Source organism: Ischnura elegans, chromosome 7 (genome assembly GCF_921293095.1).
Source record: "Ischnura elegans chromosome 7, ioIscEleg1.1, whole genome shotgun sequence".
Taxonomy (NCBI): domain Eukaryota; kingdom Metazoa; phylum Arthropoda; class Insecta; order Odonata; family Coenagrionidae; genus Ischnura; species Ischnura elegans.
The window spans coordinates 32,132,597-32,149,285 of NC_060252.1; the positions used below are offsets into that span (position 1 = coordinate 32,132,597).

At 39.8% G+C, this 16,689-nt stretch overlaps 1 protein-coding gene across 5 annotated transcripts in view; it reads right to left on the reverse strand.

Annotated features, from left to right (window-relative positions):
- Positions 1-11,115, reverse strand: part of LOC124162098 (troponin I) — a 32,460-nt gene extending 21,345 nt beyond the window's left edge. For 4 of the 5 annotated variants that reach the window (XM_046538494.1, XM_046538495.1, XM_046538492.1 and 1 more), the window contains exon 1: positions 11,008-11,115. The gene's annotated coding sequence lies outside the window, so the exon portion shown is untranslated. The remainder of the gene's footprint in view (positions 1-11,007) is intronic. The other variant, XM_046538496.1, reaches the window with a different exon arrangement.
- Positions 11,116-16,689: the final 5,574 nt, after the last annotated feature.

The window sequence follows — 16,689 nt, forward strand, 5'->3', positions numbered from 1 at the left end:
TATTATTTTTCTTCAAAAGGAAAATTTGTTCATAACTTTTGTTTTTAACTAAATTTATTTTCGCTTGTAAGGGGGGGGGGGGCAGTTGCCTCCCCTCCGCCTTCCGCTGGTAACGCCCATGCAATCACTGCAATCACATATAAATCCTGGATATAGTAACTCGCGATGTGTGGCATGTTGCCTGAAAACAGGGGAAAGAGGGCGAAAATAGCTCCTACATATTAATATTTGGCAGTACATCCATTCCTGATGTACCGCGCGCCTTATTTTCTTCTATGGGTGGTTAACGCTTCCAGGCAAAACATTTACTTAAACCAACAATTCAAAGGATTGTAATTACATGCGGCAATAAAGTAATGGTTTTCAATGCTATTCACATTTCAGATTAATTTCAGATTTCATGTATCGAGATCACTTCAAAAATGATCATTTCGGATTTCATTTATCGAGAATAAGAGTATGCACGTCCCAACTACAAATACCTCATTGTAAGATGTATGCGTCGGGGATTTAAAGACGCGCGTAACGCAATAGGGAAAACATCGTCAAAGAGAAGTTTGATCTTAGCTCATACCCATCGCTTCATATGGAGTCAAAACCGTGAATGGTAGAGATTTAATGTTTATCTGTGTCAGTAATTTATGCAAGCGCATGAAAATTTTCATTGAATTTTTCCGTCATTTACGTCACAACGTTCACCACACGCTGATCGGAATATTATGAGAATACCCTTCAATTCCATTCCGTTTCAAAAGTACTCGTAAAGATAATTACACGTATTGCAATTATATTCGGCGGTTGTAGAGGTGACGCAAGGGGTGGTGAAGGGAGGGAGGGAAGGGGTGAAGGGAGAAGAAGGGGTAGGGAGGAGGATGAGAGGGGGGGGGCGGGGATCTAAAAATAGCCCAAAGCCCTGAAGACGGAGGAGGGGGCAGGGGGGGAGAGGTCCCACCCCACTTCTTCCGTTCGGAGGGAACCCTTCCAGGGGCGAGGGGGAGGGCATCCGGGAGCCGAAACAGGATACGGGGGAGGCCATATTTGGCGGCCGGGAGGAGGAAGGGGAGAAATGGGATACGCCAGGGGAGGGGAGACCAAAGGCCGTTCCCGATTCACGCACGAACACGAAGCGGCACGCTCTATCTCCGAGTATTTGTGCGTTAAGTTTTCAGAGAGGCGATCACCACTACTCGACACAAAAATATTAATAAATACAGTAGAATAAATAAACAAGATAACTAATTGACATGCTTATACTATTGAAATGAAAGGTAATTGAAATTTATAATTTGATTTATAATTTAACGTGTCCTACGCATGGAAAAGTGCTAATACCTTTCATTTCAATACGTCAAGCTTTCACTATATCACACCTTAATCGGTTGAGCTTATACTGAGACTATTTGCTGGATGTTATTATCTTAATTCCCCAGGGAAAAGAGAATCAGTGTCAGCAGATCTGTTTATGATGTAAACAAAAATTTTCACGGAAATTCATTGGTAATCGCGGGCACAAATGAATCTCTTAATACTAAATTGAATATTTGAGGGCTTCATTGAATACACGGCTGATTAAGACAAGAAATGTCTATTGTATACATGAGAATTGGATTAAATACACGAATTAATACGTTTAGAATGGTATGAACACAAAAGTACTGAAATGAATACAATGATTAATAAAACTAATCCCATTGCTACCACAAGAGTACTCTCCGGATTATTCGCTAGGTTTCCGAGTGGTTTTACATGGTATTAGCCGGGCCAAACATATTCTCAATCCGAGAATTGGTGCAGTACGTCGAGTATTTCACAGTACCTATCTATTCAAGCACGCGAATAGCGATTAATTCGATTAACTTAGAAGTGTGCCCAAGTTGTTCTGATTTACTGTGAAGTTACTCGAATTCAAATTAGGTTACGGTTCACACTAAGGTAGGATATTGAAGCATCTACCAACCTTTTTCATACAGCTAATTTTTTGATAAAGAACATATTTTACAATACTTTCAAATTATTAACCTTATTTTTCTCCTGTATATTGTCTATTGATTCATTTACCACCTTGAATGGCAGTATCTTTTACTTTGGATCACCTAATTTGATTTTAGGCTTATGATTGAACATAATGCGACCACATCTTAAGGCCTGGTTATACGGTGCATGTACGAGTTAATGTCTATTTGCATGAAGGATTTTTGTGGACTGGAACGGTGCACGTACGAATGCAATCAACCAAATTAGAACGTGTTCAATTTTCCGTTCATACGCTCGCACAAGTTGGGTGGTAACACGGTTCATTTTCGTGTTCATTCACGTGTTCATACATTCAGATATTGAATCGAACGTGATAATGTTTCGTGTAACAGGTCTTTAGATGTAGTCGTATTGTTTGATCATAAGCCTAAACTCAAATTAAGCGACACGAAAGAAAAGGTATAGCCATTCCAGGTGAATTAATAAACGAAAATAAGGAGAAAAATAATGTGGATATTTTATTCATGAATAATAAGAAATGAAATGACGACATTAATTTATAAATAGTTGTGCCCAAAGTTATCCGAATAGGACACGTAGCGTTCATGGTTCAAACGAAGTCTTCTCTCGCATTAGATGGATCTTATTGGAGGGTGGAGTCGCGTAGGAAATATCACCCGACCAGATGAACCGAGCGAAGAAGAGTTTCCCCTCGGCGCCGAGCGGAAGGCGAGTCGCTAGCGGTGAGTGGAGGAAGGGGAGGGGTGTATGATTGGGGACACTGGGAGATTCCCCGATTTTCGGAGGGATTCGTGGGGTGGGGGAGGAAGTTTGGGGGGCCATGAATGGGCATTCCTAACTCTACTCCTTCCGAGATGGCTGTGCATCGCTAGCAACTGCAAGCAGCCTCAAAATTACACCAAACGATCAAGGAAACGTAGGGAGAGACTTGTCAATAAGTAAAAAGTTTGGGTCAACCCGCGTCTTGTGGACCTCTTCAGGGCTAATACGTCAGAGTAGTCTTGAAGGGGCATAGGGGAAGAAACGTTGACTACTTTTAAGCCAGAAGACGCGGGTTAAACTAAACATTTTATTTATTGACAACATATGGACCGCGAAACTTCAAAGTAGAGAAACTTTTTCACAGCAAGGATGAAACTCATCATGAAAATAGCATTAAGCTTAGCCAGGGTTCGAACCCACACCTAAGAGTAGCAGGTTGGATATACTTCAAGTTATACCACCACTTTCCTCCATGGTGAGTTCCAGACTGTAAAATCTAGTCTGAAATTATTCTTAAAGGAAGAAGGAGGTGGTGTAACTGGCAGCATACTTAACAATCAATTAGGTGATTCGGGTTCGAATCCCGGCTTAGCCAAATGATTTTTTACGCAAAGTTTATCCTTAGTGAAAATATCTTTGCAAATATGCGCGCGACTGCGCACGATTACTTGTTAAATGCAGAAAGTCGAGAAACTAATCGTTCAATTAACGTCGATTTTCAAACACTTTGGAGCGTTAGGTTTTAGGCGTCTAAGTTTACATGCAAGGTTTACCCTGTGGCAGGTTATTGAGGAAACCTCTAGCCTCGGACAGCTCGAAGTTTTTAATAAGGAACAGACTTTCGTATACTTTCAAATTATTAACATTAATTTTATCTTGTTTTTCGTTTATTGATTCATTTTTTTATCTTGAATGGCTATTAATTTTATTGTGGATCACTTATTTTGAGTTTAGGCTTAAAATTTCTTCATTGAATTATCAGTTCAAGGGTTCACGGAATAGTAATTGCTGGTCGATCTCCCTATTTTGCTAATGCGATCGATCGATATTTCATTGCATGCGTGAAAACTTGGAATAAAATGCTTTATGTGGAAGATCAAAGTGTTTTCTATAGACATAATAGCACCCTATAAACGCAAATCTCAATCGAATATGAGGATGCGCAGGAAAATTCTTAACACGAGAGCTGTGTGCCTAACTGATATTCCCTGAATTCTGGCGGAAAATAAAAAAAATCACTGGTAAAAAGAACGTAATTTTCACTGGCGATTTTTACGCGTACATTGCAACTGACTCGAATCCATAATAATATTTAAAGCTTGATAATACCTCTCATTACTGTAGCCTCAAACGTTAATTTATGAAACCGAATAATAATTATCGAGAAGTCATGAATTCTACCACAAAAAAGTTGAAAAGAGCACGTTGATTTCAATGAATAGCGTCATAATCAGATGAGTAATAAAGCAATAAAAAAGAAAGCTTGCCGAGAGAGTCTTAGGTGTAATATGAAGACTTGAATCTTATCCAGATGAACTATTTCTGGCGATTTGTAAACTCAGAATAAATTGTAAATAACATCAACCGATCAGATCGCATCGGATTACGGGAGCTCCTCTGAAGAGGCCATAAAGGCAACCGTAGATGCTGTCTTCGAGTGTACGGTCTGTCTTTTCTTGGAGCATGCTCTCAAGGAAGTTGAAATATTGCTCTATTAACTCACTTAAGTGTTGAATCGCCACGTGCGCGCTCGTGCACGCAGAGTAAAAATCACTGGCGCCAAATTGGAGAAGATACACGTAAAAAAATCCACTACGAAAATTTTACTGTCAGACTCTACAGGGATAAATAGGGGCAAAAAACTTTGCCGGCAAGATAAAGCATTTCTTTTAGGAACTAACCGAACGATTTTAACAAAATGCATTCGATAGATTTCTCAATCGTTAACTTCTTCCGTATTATATAGATTAAATTTTAGATTTATTGAGTCATCAATAATGAGCCACATCAATAAGTTTTTAATGAAAAGTGTGAGGCACTAAAAACCCTGGAGTCTAATAAAGCTATTGAATCTGTAAGCTACCTTGGTGGCATACATTTTTTTCAATGTCTATTCTTAAATTTATTTTCAAGACGGCCACACTAATCACTATTAGTGCGGCCGTCTTGAAAAGAATTAGGTAAGTATTTAATTACGTACTGACAGAAAGCTTGTATATAAATACCGGATTTAAATAGAATTCGACTCCTTGAATTGCGTTTGAACGTGATTCCCATTACAGCGCGCATTAACGCATTCCATGCTTTGGTTGTAAATAAACTTCGCTCACTGCGGTGAAATGCCTATGCGATATCATAAATTTAATAATTTGCGTGATAACTGCTGATGGAAAGAGAGATTTCTTGGTATGAGCAGTGATTAAAATTGCCCATGTACTGGAACTCTAATGAAAAATGGAAGTCGGTTAATGGAGTGTTATTGGTCGCTGGATTCAAGAATCGGGAGAAAACCAAGAGCCATACTAATTCAACTCGATAATTGTACAACATCGATTATTTGATCCAACCATGTCCATTACAAGGGAAAAATTCCGATAAACTTATTCGATTATTTTCAGGACTAACATAGATAGTGAATAAAATGACCTTGAAGGAGAAGTTGGTTGAACGATGTCCATTAAAAGAGATAATGGTCTCTCGTGCATTATAATGCATATATTATTGCCTCATTTACGACAACTTCATTAGCCAATAATTAGCCACGTATTACACAGGATAATGATCGAATTATTCCACCAATCAAATAATTGATTATACGCCCGTCATACAATCTACTTAAAAAACAATCAAAAACTTTAGTACGATCAAAAGGCATTAGTATTATTCTGGCTTGAGGCTGTAATGACGAGTGATTTGACCTTGCCCAAGTTATGGCAACACAGAGTCAGACTGCGTCGCCTTATGTTGCCGTGAACAGTTGAACGCTCTTTTCGAGCTCCTGCTCCGAAGTCACGTCGCGTTACGTCAAGTTAAGTGGTGGCTAAAGAAGCCTTGACCGCCTCTTTCAAACACATAAGATTCGGGATATTCCCAACCATTTCTTATTATCGCATCCCTCACACAGACCATATGGAATATTTCCAAATGAAGGATTACTCCCGATTTCAGCGCCGCCATGTTATCTACCTATCGAGTTCTAAGCTCAGAGGAACCGCTCACGTTCGAAAGATCTCAATTGAATCTTCCGTCACATCAACCGATTGATTCAGGGAGATTCACGGTATTTACTGATAAATTTATCTATTAAATTAAGGGAACCTTACATGAAGCATAAACGAATCGCTCCGGGCTGCCCCCCTCCAAAATTCAACTTACCTTCTTAATGCACAATATTGCTCATCCCTTTCATTCTATTCCTAAACCCTATTCTCTTCTACCCCTTCCCCTTCAAACGTTTTTCTTATCAAAATTTCTTCTTTCTAACGTAGTTTTCAGCTAGGGAAAAGACAAATAAGTAAATACCTCTGAAAATAGGAATAAAAATTGCAAAAGCATCTTTGGATGCTTTGTGATCATCAATTTTCAATTAAACTAATGGATAATTTCAGTTTAAAATAATAAAAAAACGACTCAAATGAAAATAATAAAGGACCCAAAGCCCAAAGATAGTGCACAAGATCTGGATTTAACTGACTTTTGGATCGTAAATTACTTAGGTAACTCGTCCTGAGAAGGTTATGTATTGAGAGCATGTACATAAATGGCGCCTTTGCAACGATAGATGTAATATTTTAGATGCATATATTTGGGATATTCAATTTTGATACGTAAAAATGTCGATGTGGAGTCAGAAAAATTTCGTTGCCATTTCAAACGATTCGTGAATGGTTTCTCTTTATAGGAGGGTCGTCGGCAAGGAAAGATTTCATGCAACCCAAGCAACAATTAGCTGTCATGGAAAAAATATATCTTAGTCGGCGGGTGGGAATAGTTCCACTATTGGTTGGATACTAGGGATCAATTATTTCAAATTTTGAAAAAAAATGGTGGAGCATATGGAGTGGCCCGGTATGTGGAAACATCCGTGCGGGGAGTGGCACTCTATAGATCAGAAACGTGGACCATTTAAAAAGCCGATCAGAAAAGATTTGAAGTCTTCAAGACCTGGAGCTGGCGGTGGCGCATGCTGAAGACCAAATGGACGGATAGGGTGAGAAACGAGGTGTGCAGAAGAGAAGTAGAAAAAAGGAAACTTACGAGAACCATAGATCAGAGAAGGAGATGATTTATAGGCATTGTTACAGAGCACAGTAATTTTGTGATGAACACAAAGCAATTTTTGGCCTGAAGTGGAACAAGTAAAATTTATCTTCGTAGTAAAAAATCAAAATTAGCAATCATTCGAGTCGATAAAAATTTTTTAAATATTGCACCGACATACTCTTCCGTTCTTTCGTAACCAGCTTGGAAAATTTGGTCGCGAAAGAACAGTTGACTTCAACACCTAGGGCTGTGGGCTCATGTTGAAGATCAAATGGGTGGAAAATGAGGTGGTTTACAGAATTAGAGGAGAATAATATAAATGTGAGGAATATAATCGAAGGAGAAATAGGATAGAAAGCCCTAGGGGAAGATCATGAGATAAGGACATGGAGCAGGTAACGGACACAAGGAAGAGGATAATCAGGGAAAGAGAAAATCAGGGAACTGGTCAGAGGAAAGGGAGAAACGAAGGCTCGAAATGTACAAATCTTAGGATTGCAATACCACGAAAGAATGAATGAAGAGACTGCATTACTTCAATTAAATACATTGCTTATTCATTTATGAAAACTTTTTTTGGAAGTGCTGGTTTTTGCGTCCCACCAAACCATGCCAATTCGGACAGGTACGATTAGGTTGTCGGTCCTCCTAGAGCCTATTCCGATGCGTGCTTCCACTAGGCAAATCACAGCGGTTGTAACCTCAGCCTCCGTCTGGACTTCAGAAATAGACTCCACCGCCCCTCCCTCTCACTCGCGAGGAAGAGAGAAGCAGCGAAAGGCAGTCAGTCAGTCCACTCACACCCCAGGCGAGTATTTTTAGAGTGCCAGTCGCAGCCAGGACAGTCCATCCTGGAAACGCAGGCCATCTAGCCATACCTACGAGGTAAGCGCGGTTGCCGACACATAAGGAAAACCTTCGGGAAACTAGCGCGGGCTCACTCGGACAATTTAGTCTCCGACAAGGGTATAATTTAAGACTCGCTTTTTATCGATGCGGAATATCAACAATTCCTATATCACACATTGTCTGAGTCCATCCTTTCTGGACCCGTGATTTAAGGTGTGAACTACTTTTATTAACACGAAGTGATTATGGGAATTCCTTTTCCCCCGAACAATGAAGGACTTGAATCAATGCTAGGCGTAATTTCGTTATATAATTCCCTTTTTATTATGAACGGCCGGTGTCCTAACACCCCCGTCACACGCCTTTTGAGGTGGCTTGAGGGTGGTATGTAGATATTGATAAAGTCTCATACTGCAAAGCATATTTCACATAAAAATAGTTCCCCATAATAGAATATGTTTGCTTTTGCGAAATATTTTTGCAATCACTATAATCACAAAGGTTTGAAAGAAAAAATATCGGAAACATCCTGTAGCAATAGGGGTTGTAAAAATTCTGTGCAGTGGTTCCATGGGAAGAGAGAGGAAAAAATGGATTACCTAGACCGGAGATCGCGGACATACGGTACCTACGAGTGCCCAAAGCAGTGCCCGGAGTAATTATTTAGGCAAGCACTCTTTCTCGCCTGAAGAGTTGGCAAGCAAGTCGAGCGAATATACTCTAATATCATGATCTTTGGCACTCAATCCCCAAAAGGTTTGCCACCCCAGGGCTATACGTTCAGGAAAGTTCACGTCCTGCCTCGCAGTGATTGGAAAGATTTCACGTTATGGAAGGAAAACGTGACGATGGTACTTGCTATTTAAACGATGGAATATCTTCTATAACGAATTCGTAGATGAATTATAGCCTCTGGTCGTTGGCGTTATGCCCCATGCTTATATTGCCTCGTGGCATTTTGTATCATGAGGTATCACCCATTTTAGCCTTTAAAGCCACCATAAAATTGACCGATGCAGATGAAGACTCGTTAGCCTAAGAGATGGAACACTTCCGTTCGAACGGTCCTGTTCCCAGACTTATGACTGGTTGAAAGCGCACGCCATTATCTTTAAATTTTAAGGATATTGTGAGTTCTTTCTCTATTGTAGGATCTTTATATTTGAAAAAAACTAGTGAATATTGAAAAAGTCTACTCAATATATATCTTAAATTAAATTTTCTTAAAATTTCTGGACAATGGCGTAAGTTTTTAGCAAATTAGTTGTAATAAAAAAAATATAAAATACGAAAATCTGGGAGGGAGAGATGGGCCCTCTAAGCGGTTGAAATCATTCCTGCAGCAACTTATGAGTTATACAGGTTGGATGCCGGGTCAAGACAAATGATTCTTCCCCTCTGGAATTCACGCACCAACAAAAAATAAGGGCTTCTGAGCCCGCAGGCCGCCAATACTTTGGCTGCGTTCCCTTCACAGCTCTTTGAGAGCATTACGATCCTAAACTGGGTTAATAAAAAGGTCTTCTTATAATGGTTCTTGCCGGGTCAACAACACCGTCTTCTCCCAGTGGATGGTTACCAAATTCCACCGGAAAATCTGATTTTTTTGGAAACTTAATATCCTGAGTGAACTGGCTTTCGAATTCTTCATTTCTTAGAAAATATTCCCATCCAGAACCCTTGTGTCATTTTCAATCATCCACCATGGATCTTGATGAGCCCTCAAGAATGTCATCACTAGAGTCTTCGTTAAGCCGTTAAATTTCTTCTTGGAAAACTCTTCCGAGATACACCTTAGACGGAAAATTACTAAAAAATAAAAGGAGTGATGAGCTAAAAACTTCCGCAGTTGATGCGAGCAGTCCAAGCAATTGAATTAGCAAGTTTAAAAAGAATTTTACTTGTTTCGCGACTGTTTTTGCCCACTTTTGATCATTCCTCCCTTCTTTGGCCATAATCGTCCACCAAGTATCATGTATCGTAAACAGTCAAGAGCCTATACCATCTATATATGGCAGCGATAAGAAACTATTACGCGGTAAAATTATAGGTTTTCCTGGGGCATGGTATTGCAAAGAATTAACTTTTAAATATGAAGAGAACGTCGCTCTCCAAACAGTTAGAAGAAATGAAACTGTTGACCCGGGTGGAGGCTTAAGAAGCCTTTAAAAATAATCAAATATGAGAACTTGAAAGATCAAATCAGCAAGAAACCAGAAAAGGGCTAAATTGATTCATCAACAGCTCAGTCATTGAATTTTTAAATACTTCTCCAACAGAGTTCAACACTCTGCACGAATATTTCACATCATGGCGGACAAAACGTCGTCAGGCACACGCGATTAAAATCAGCTTAATCCAATGAGCAGCTTGTACTTGAAACGACTTCAGGAAAATATACTTGAGGGAGCCACCGCACATGAAAGCACCAAGGTCGAACTCCGCGCCATGCCCATGCTGGGAAGTGGTGGATAATTTTAAAAGCTGGGGCGTAGCTTGGCTGGATCACTCATCACAGGCGAAAAAAACACTGCTGGCCACGCTCTCGTCCTCCCCCATTGCACAGGTCGTTGGGAATTCCTCGGCGCGGACACCGCATCCTTTTAGGGTCATGAGCGCTGGGCGAACATCTGAATGGCATCGTACGGAGGAGCAGAGAAATCCCAAAGAGGAGAGAAGATTGAGAAATGCAGAGGCAATGCAGAGAGAAGCACAGAGACGAGAAGCAGGGAGTTGTTTCGTAATCGCAGCGGCGGAGTGAACCAAGAGCAGATTCGCCGAAAGAAGAAAGCACCCAGTTGTAGAGAAAGAGGTCCGTTCAGGATACACTCACCTCGTGAAGCAAAGGGCACGCATCAAAGCAACAACTATAAGGATTTTCCTTCCTCTCTGATGTAAGAACACACCCTCAGCTAATTTCACTCATTCATCACTTTTTTCGTTAAGGAAACCAAACCAATACGTAGTCACCGGAAAGAGTACACGAGAAGTGCGCAAATTCCACCTTTTTGGGAAGAATCGTTCGTCTTGACGACTTTTTCTCTCTCTCTCGTGTAAAAGAGGTCACACGCGTCCCGGCCGGGCCAGGAAGTATAAGAGGGCCCACAGAGGGCCCCCACAGCATTTTGATCCGCTTACCTGAAAGAAGGAGTCAGCGGGCTGCCGATCGAGCGAATGGAGACCGCGTCGTGTGATGTGTGGAGGCCACGACTGACTGACTGGACGAGGGATAAGCGGCTCCTTCCCCCATTCGCACCCTTTGCGGAGGATGCTGGGAAGGATCGGTGGTGGTGGGGGGGGGGGAGGAGAGATTTGGGTGGTGCCTCCTCCGTGCCACGGCATTTAAAATAGAAAAAAGGGAAGAAGGGTGAGGAGGCTGCCTTTACGGGCCTCTCCCTCCTCCCGGCTAGCTCTCGGATCTCACCGTCCAAAAATACTCCCTCCTCGCACAGTTCACACCCTGTTCTACGCGGAGGATTCGGAGATGGGCGGGAATCCCACCGCCCGTTAGATCACTCGTATAATCTGCGGACGCCTCAAGACGCTGCAGTGACAAGATGCAAAGACAGACAGACTAACCACGCCAGGGTTGTTACAAGATGCCTGAATTCAAATATTCAGATTTTCGCAAACATTTCCCTCACAAAAATCTTCGTTTCCCTCGAATCGGTCCCTTTCTCCTTGCGATTACTGCCCATAATTTTTGGACAGATATGCAACATAAAGTTATCAAAATATAATTTAATTTTAAAACTCTATTTCTTCGCGGTGAACACAAAAACAGTAACTTATAAACTTAATGTCAGTAAAATACCAGAAAAACTTGGTGTGCTTAAAGTGATACATAAAACAAAGCCTTTACAATGAACACATATAAACTGTAATTTAATGAATTTTTCTCACTTAATTTGCCTACAAAATGGAGCACAGTCAGGAAAAAACAACTATTTGACGTTGGCAGTTTTAATTTGTGAATCACCGGAATAAAGTATGAAATTCAATTGGTGAATTCCACGATTTTATTTCATTTCAACTCCCACCTCCTACGACTTTCACTCACTCTTTTTCTCCCCTCTGGTACCAGCAATTTTATGGTGTTTAAGGAATGAGCCTTAATGTTTTTGTACCTTGATAATGACATACTATTGTCGAAACCGTAGTCGGAAATAAAGCAGCAAAAGCAAGTTTGGAATTTCCAAAACCCCACCTTCCTGTGTCACAGAGGCTGAGCCAGCAGAAATTGCGGCAATTCTTTTGACTCGCTCGTCATGACAAGTTTTCCCCTGGCGTCAAGGGCGAGATTCCCTGGATTTTATGTAGCTACTCTGATTTCTCTCCCCTGCGCACTGTTTTCGTTAATAATCTGAATTGTGCAGCCACATGTACAAGAGCTCGATGCTACTTGGTGAGACTTCGGAATGATTAATAACTTAAGAAGAGCGTCTGCTGGTTCATAATATCTTAACGTAGCTTTACTCAACTCATTATAGCCATTATATGTGAACAGACCAACCTCTTAGTACTAACTAATAAAAAAAGGAAAGGATCAATGCCTATCAACTGTCCTGAAAGACATAGAAAGACTTCTCGAGTGGATTTATCTATCGATGAGCGGTCTGACTATCATAGGAGGAATATTTCACACACTGGTAAACCTAGATAAACCGCGTTACGCCAAGTCAACGTGGAGTGACCGAAGTTTGAAAGCCCTCGACTGATAATGCGGAGTAAATTATTAACTGGCGTGGGTTAAGCAAGAAAGAAATCATCGGTAGAATAGCCCTCCTTTATCATCGCCTTCGTGGTATGCAGCTCCTCTAAGCGAAAATGCGTCGGAAGTCTGATATACATGGACAAGTGGCTATTAGATCTTCATCAATCATTTTTTAACACTATTTCTTAAGCTGGTGAAATAAAAATTTACCTTACAGATTGCTATTTTTTCCATTCTTCCAGAAGTTGTGGGGGGCGGCCGTTAACCCCCCCCCTACCTTATTCCATCACTGCACACTCTGAGCTCAGATTCACATCTCATGCACTTTGACCAAGGGAGGGAGCCGGTGAGATCTTTAAGAGATTTCAAATCAAAATTACTCTCATCATCATCAAAGTTCAACAATCCCGAGATTGGTTTGATGCAGCTCTCCATTCATCTTTCCTATCCGCTAGCCTTTCCATAGCGACACATTACTTCTCTTTTACATCCTTTATAAATCATGCCCCATGTAACTCATTCAGAGCCATCCATTTCCCTTCCTCCCTTCCACCTGTCCTTATACGATTGTTTTCATCAGGCCATCATGTCTCATAATGTGGCTAAATAAGTTGTCCCGTCCTCTTCTGCAGATTACTCTCATCCGCTCCTTATTTTGAAGTTAATATTCCAAATTACCACCGCCTACTTCCTCCCGTAATGTATTGCAAACCTGTCCGACTGATAACGAAGAAATTTATGGACTGGAAGCATGATTGAAATGTATAACTGCCACAATGATGAAAAGCACCTCTATAGAAAGAAGTCGCCAATCATGAAACGCATCAAAGGGTAAGATGGCATGTAATTATAAACACGAGGGATTTGAAGCAGCGCCGAATAAAAACGACCTATGTATTAATTGGCGCTCTTTAAAATACATTTTCAACCATTATTTAATGCTAAATAAAAGTCGTTCAGTGGCATTTTTATGCAGCATGCTTCTGAGGGAAATGGTAATGTTTTCAGCGCGTGATACTAGTAATTTGGTCAAACATTACTACTGCGCTATAAAAAGAAATATCAAATTTGAAACAATAAATTCAAATGAAGAGAGGAAAAAGGTATTCTAATGGCGGATTGTGGTGCCAAACAATGTAAATACTTAAGATACGGCTAAGAGGGAGATTAAAGAGAGTATTCATCATTTGTCAACAATCCTAAGGGATATTTGAAGCAGCTCTCCAATACGCTCTCCTATACGCTATCCTTTTCATTGTGACATATTTTTGCTCTTTTTCATTCTTTACAACCTGTACTCTTATAATGAAGGATTTAAAAGGGAAGAAATATGAATACAAAACGTAAAAAATGTCTGTCAATTTGGTAAAGGGTTTCTGGCAGTTAAGTGGTGCTTGATAGTAAGTACTAGGCGGCGTGTGTGTGGGGGACGAAAGCGAAACTTATGCAACGGGAAAGAGGGATACGTTGCGGTTGGACGATATGAAAACACAAATTTGGAGGTAGATAAGAAAAATAAAATGGATAGACAGGAAGAGCATAGATGAGATGCAGGGGGATTTAAAAGAAGACAAATAAAATAGATAGAACAAGGAAGAAAGTTTAAATCCATTGCACATATTTTGTTGCACAGCAAATCCTTGACAACATGGCAAAGGGTGGGAAAAGGACGGAAAGTAAGAAACTTTGGTGCAAAGGGTAGGACGAGGGAGCTGAAAGGAAATTTTTTATTCTGGTTTTATTGGGATTTATATCTCTAGCAGAGTATCAGGGAACAGATGTATTGAGAACTGCAGCAAAAATCATTAGATTTATGGAGTTTCCTCCGATAAAACAAAAAAAAATGTCATTTTCATCAAATTTCCCATAGGTGCCCTTCTGATTGTACTTTATTTACCGAAGAAAATTAAAATTTGCCTTTCAAAAATTGTATTTGAAAATTTTATCATCACGTAGACTCTCGTGGTAATTCCTGTCTATGGGGAAAATGTTCAATACCACTATGCTATGCTTGGTAGTGAAAAAATCACTTAATTTATAATTTATACATTATGATGGTGATGAAACGTAAGAATTTTACTATACTGCTCTCCGATTTATTAGCCAATGAACACTGAAATTGAAGAAAAATCACATCAGGGACATGAAAATGGCGCTTCAGTCGGCTCATGTGGCTTGAGAAAACGTTAGAGTAAAAGATATAGGCATTAATTATTCATATCGAATACTCTTAATATACTGTTTAGCGTCAATGAATGACATCTAAGAAAGCAAGCCTTTTTACACACAAAATTTGCGTACCTTATTGATTTTGTGTTCTTCAAGGGCAATATAACCTGCTTAAGAAGGTGTAACACTCCTGCAATGCCAGTCGTATTATGTATTTTTTCAAAACATGACGTAATTTCATTGCCACTTTTAGTAAGTATTTTCGAGGTATGAATAGTGGACCCAAATTAACAGTTGCCGGTGCATAGGATATAAAAAATACGCCTGAGAAAATACTGACGTTTTTTTTAAATTGAGAACTAGGATTTAAGTTGTCTTCTGTATACTTCAGGAAATTTTTAAGATTTTGGCAAATATTTTCAATAAGTAAAAAGTCACGAAAAAAGAATGATCTAGTGGGAGTGATGCATCTAAAGAAGATGACGAACATGAGTGGCTACTGAGCGTACTTCGCGGGCGCGGCATTCGACACCACACGGCCCAGGCCCACTTATAGGTCCGACTCCGAAGCGCGTGGCACAAGATTCTTCATTCTGGGGAATCGAGAGGGTTTTATTCCCTCACGAATCGGCCACTGCCGCGATAAAAATAACTTTTGGACGGAAAGAATTCTTATGGCGCAGGAAAGGCTACATTTGCCGCCATTTCACGAAGCAAGCGGAGGAAGAATCTAAGGATGGAATTAAACATGTTGTTAAGAACACATAGTATAGGATTTGATGCCTCCGGATAAATGATATCGCTACTATTACGAATCTGAATAATTTTGAAAAGTAACTTTTCAAGCAGCACAAAATACTTACCACAAACCGGTAACGGTTTTATTTTCGCACACAAAAGGGGTTTCATTACTTGTGGATTTCTCTATTTTCCGGGTTATCGCCGCGTTTCGTGGTCAAAGGTGACCTCGAAACTGACGAAATCCACAAATTCTGTTCGCCACGGAAGACTCCGAGACAACATTGGGTTTCACTACTTTTCGCATCCCCATACCAATTTCAGAAATGACATTTTCACAAAGTAATTTAGAGTTTTTTATCTTTAAGTTTTTAACAATAAAATTTCACAGCAAAATTTATATTCATAATTTGTATCCACATTATTAATCAACATGTCAAATAATTTAAAATTGCTTTTACACTAAATACACACACATACGACCTTTTCCGAGCTGTGTATCACATTTCACAAAAATCTAGGAATATTTTGGAGCATAAAATTACGGATAAAAATGGCACACGCTTAATGGTACAGTCTGCATAGTTACAAGATGTCGTCAATGCCTCGGATACTTGAAACATCTATTAGATTCCTCAGAAACATTTGAAAATTATTGAATTTATTTTTACTCAATAATTTAGAATGAAAGCAGAGTTATAACATGAATGAATATTTTCATAAAGGAGAGTGAAATGTTTTCATAGTTACAAAAGTTTTCATCTGCTTTTACCCTTTACAGATTAACATCTAATAATGCATGATTTCCATTAGGGTAACACCAAGAAAATGAGTAACTGGGATCGATCAACTGCTATCCATAGCTCGTTCTTCCTTTTCGTTACACACTATCTTCGTCACCCTATCCTGAAGAATATTTGTAAGTTTTATGACGCTAGTGTACTGTATAAAACATTTCATGGCATGCGATACAATACCATATATATTTCTTGACACACATACATGGGTAAGTACTACCAAAAAGATGCATTAACAAGTCAATTAAAAATGGATAAGCGAGGATTCAGACAGCTAATACATTTTTGGCAGATGGATAAAAGTTTTAAAAACGCATTTACTGGATTTAGGTGGGAGAAGTAAAATATGTGATGTATTTCATGAGGCTTCAGAAAAATTTCGCGCCACTAGCATTACTCACA